This window comes from Podarcis bocagei (genome assembly GCF_964188305.1).
Source record: "Podarcis bocagei genome assembly, chromosome: 7".
In the NCBI taxonomy this organism is placed as follows: domain Eukaryota; kingdom Metazoa; phylum Chordata; class Lepidosauria; order Squamata; family Lacertidae; genus Podarcis; species Podarcis bocagei.
In genome coordinates, this window is record NC_138132.1 from 36941824 (window position 1) to 36946200 (window position 4377).

Sequence of the window (4377 nt, forward strand, 5' to 3'; positions counted from 1 at the left end):
TAATGGAACCAATATTTCCTCTCCAAGATCAATACTGTCATAACTATATTGGAAAATTAAATTATAGCAACTTCATTTACATTTTTTAAAGCACCATGAAAATTATTCCGAGGCAGGACCTAATCAATGTTATGGACTTGAAATGTGCCACTCTGCATGAAGCTATAAAAAAAGATTAATGTACATTTTTACAAGAAATTAGTAGCTTAATGAAGTGGATAAAAACTCTGTCACAATTTTTATTGGATCTAAATTGCATTGTAGTGGAGGTACAGTAAGTGCCTAACACGTAATGACAGGATGACTCATGGCGAGAAATGGAAGGGTAATTTGCCCTCAACTGACACAAAACCAGGGCATTAACATCACAGCCGTTTTGAGCCAAGGGAAGTTGCCTGCTTTCATTGCACAGCAGGGGCAGAGCTTTAAACAAGAACTGTTAACTTGAGAATTATCGATCGCTCCTTCTGTGAAATGATGAAATTGGGGTGTTTAAAAAAAGTACATCTCAACTAACTGTTGGCACCACGACAGAAGCCAATGGGCACAGCCGACTCAGCATGCAGAGACATCCCAGAAAGCTACCATCCGGCTGGGCTTGGATTTGCAGCCAAACTGCAAGGCAACAAGGACTGAAGCAGACAGTCACACAATCCCACCTAAGTTTGGAAGAGCAGCACCCTAAGCAAGAGAAACCCTCAGCAGGAGGCAATCAAAGCAGGAGGTGTTTAAAAATAAACACACTCCCAAAAGCAATATTTTCAATAACTTGTGATCTTTACCCGACTCTGGGAAGACCCACACATTTCAAACATGGCAACGAGTCTTGCTGCTCAAATGCCTTCCAAGTAGAAGAGGCAAGCCAAGCACCAAGGTCAAGAATGCTCAGAGGGAGAGTTCTAGGCCTGAGCCATGAGCCCCGGCCAGAAGGAAGCAGGGAGCAGCTAGAGAATCACTCCAGTAACACACCAGGGCACCCACAGTCTGCCTCAATGATTAAGGGAGGTCAAGAGCCCAAAGGGCTCCTGCAGTAGATTCTATTATGGGGGGACCCCAAAAGCTCCCAACACTTCAGTAGAGAGCAGAACACTGGAAATTTCAGGCCAAGTGCCAAACTGGTCCTGCTGCCTTGGCAGCCTTGGACTTTGCTACCTAAATAAACTCCCCATGAAGGGACCACGTAGCTTTGCAAAGCTGCCCTTTGCCTCAGCCACCAGCATTTATCTTACTTAGCTGACGCCAACAATGTACGTAAAATGTGAAGCATTTGCCTGGGCCAAAGTGACCCTAGAAGATTTCTGCCGAGTGCAGCTAAAAGAAAGCCTTGTTGACATGTGGGCAACCCCTTGGGCAATTTCTGGGATGCTGGGAGGGTGAAAGCTCTGGACTCTCTCTGCCTGCAGAACCACCCTAGCCAGGCCTGAGCACTTCTGTTCTGAAGGAAAACTCCACCGCTGCTTGTGCTTCCAGAAAGGTTGAAACCTAACACTTCACACCAACAAGACAAAAGAGCCACTCACATCTGTCACTTGGCTTTGTTACCCATTCCTGGCCTGTCGTGGAACCCTTTCCAGCTATCCCTCGGCCTTTTTATGCCACCGGAGCGAGTCAGGTCTCACGCAAATGGGAACCCGCCCCATGTGGGATGTTGCCAGGCCCACAGGAGTTCCAGGCACAAGACGAAAGGGGTCCCCCGAACAGGTGCCAAAAGTGAAGGGGCAGGCAAGCAGCCTCTGGTGTAACCCTCCAATCAAGGCTTTGATCATCAGCAGTTGAGCAAAGGACGACCAGGGTATCAGCCAGGAAAAGCTCCTTTCTGCCTTGGAATGAGCCTGTCGGCTCAAAACACATACACGGAGCAGCATTGCCACCTTGTGGGTGAATGGCGGAAACAAGATTTCTTCCTCGCCCTGGAGCCACCCAGATTTAGGTGGTTCCCAAAATATACCGGACTGAGATGGTCACATTTATTTACTGCATACAGAAGAATCATAGAATTGTAGAGTTGGAAGGGATAACAAGGGTCCAACCTCCTGAAATGCAGGAATCTTTTGCCCAATGTGGGGCTTGAACCCACAACCTTGAGAATTAAGAGTCTCATGCTCTGCTCACTGAGCTATAGCCAGAGCCAACCCATAGAAGATTTTCTTAGAGATGCTTACAAAAAGAAACAAAAAATACGATATAAAATAAAACCACCAATTAACACACAAAACAGTGTTTGAAAGGCCCAGACAGAAGTTGTTTTAAAAGGCCTGAGTGACTAGAAAGGTCACATTGGAAGTGTGGGGCACAAGTGCTGGATCTAACCAACTGCCTGCAAAAGTTATTGGGAAAGGAGTTGATTATTGGGGCGAGCCCCAGAGCAACCTCTGGTTCAGAAACTCTGCCTTGTGCCAACCTCGCCAGACCACTCTGCAGCCCATAGACCCAAGGGGGCTCTATCAAGATCAGTCCCAGCTGCTGCTGCAAAGGCACCACTCTTGTCCAACTCTTTGCTGAAGTAGAGTCCAGGCCATTGATTGATTGAGACTTGAGTGATTGAGAGTGGCATGTTTGTATGGTGGTTTGTGTGAGACACACGGAGAGAGATCTGTCTCTGCATGTGAGAGAAATGTAGATGTATATGAGGGTGGGGGAGAAGAGATGCACCCGGGCAGAGACTCACACATCTGTGCTGTGTGTAAAAGAAAGAAAGAAAGAAAGAAAGAAAGAAAGAAAGAAAGAAAGAAAGAAAGAAAGAAAATGTGGTGTGAGAGAAGGCGAGATGTATGTGTGTAGCTGTGTATATGTGAAGGATATGGGGAGGGGGGAGATATGCATGAGTTTCTATGGAGTGTCTGAATATGGTGAGTACAATTATCTATTTATTAAAATATTTGAATGCTATTATCATAAAAAATATATCAAAATGGTTTACAGCAATAAAAACTCATATAAACCATACCATAAGCTGAATGTAAGACAGCATTCTTACTATTTTTCTGTAGTGTGTATTTTATCTTATGGAACACTAAACTTTTACAGTGGTACCTCAGGTTAAGTACTTAATTCATTCTGGAGGTCTGTTCTTAACCTGAAACTGTTCTTAACCTGAAACTGTTCTTAACTGAAGCACTTTAGCTAATGAGGCCTCCTGCTGCCGCTGCGCCACCAGAGCACGATTTCTGTTCTCATCCTGAAGCAAAGTTCTTAACCCGAGGTACTATATCTGGGTTAGCGGAGTCTTTAACCTGAAGTGTATGTAACCTGAAGCGTCTGTAACCCGAGGTACCACTGTGTGCTTCTTTTCGAGACCTGTGGCATTTCATGGGAGCATTAAGGTAAAATCCTCAATTATTGAGTTTACAAACATAAAAATACAGTGGTACCTCAGGTTACATACACTTCAGGTTACATACGCTTTAGGTTACAGACTCCGCTAACCCAGAAATATTACCTCAGGCTAAGAACTTTGCTTCAGGATAAGAACAGAAATCGTGCAGCGGCAGCGCAGCAGCAGCAGGAAGCCCCGTTAGCTAAAGTGGGGCTTCAGGTTAAGAACAGTTTCAGGTTAAGAACATACCTCCAGAACAAATTATGTTCTTAACCCGAGGTACCACTGTATTTATGAGGGCAGCCAATCTTACAAGTGCCAAGTCAAGGGGAGAGAGTACGTGCTTGCTGGGCTATGCCAGCTTCCCTCTAAGTTCTTCCTAATCTTGGGATGTCACAAAAATGCCTCTTCCCACAACAACCTTGCAGCAAACCCTACACCCAGTTTCCTTGAATGGGGAAATCCATTTCCCAACACCCTTACCTTCCAGCCTTATATCACCCGAGTCTCTGGGACCCAGACGCACCCTGCACACACCTGTCCGACAGGTGGCCAAGTCTCTTTTTGCTAAGCTGCCTAAGTTCGCCCAAAGGTCAGCCTCTAAGGCCTGCAATAATGCAATAACCTCCCTCAGAGAGGTTGCAGACTTTTGGCAGAATGCTTCCCATCCACCATCCCTGTCTCAAGAGAAAGGTGGTGGGCAAGAAGCATCCAATAACAAGGTTGTGCTCTTCCACAGGAAGTGGATTCTTCTGCTTGCCTAAATGATGTCCTTCCCTTACACTGGGTAGTGCAAGGAAGGTGTCAGGTGCTTGCAGGAGAGACAGATGCTCTTCCCCTCCTGCAAGCATGGAAGCGGTAGGGGCCGCTTGAGTTGGAGGCCCACCTGCAGAACAGATGTGTGCCATCAAGGTCCCTGCTTGGGGTAACTGGAAAGCTCACAAGCCGGGATGGATAACCATTTCCTGTTTAGCCCAAGCACCTGGGACTTGAGGGCATATGCCCATCATAGAACTGTAGAGTTGGAAGAGATCCCAAGGGTCATCTAGTCCAATCCCCTG

The 4377-nt window shown here is 46.2% G+C and overlaps 1 long non-coding RNA gene across 1 annotated transcript; it reads right to left on the reverse strand.

Moving 5' to 3' along the window:
* Positions 1-215: 215 nt before the first annotated feature.
* LOC308592360 lies at positions 216-3070 on the reverse strand. Its single transcript, XR_014010488.1, has 2 exons — positions 628-3070; positions 216-581 (listed from the first exon to the last, which is right to left on the reverse strand). It is a non-coding gene; the product is annotated as an uncharacterized lncRNA (long non-coding RNA).
* Positions 3071-4377: the final 1307 nt, after the last annotated feature.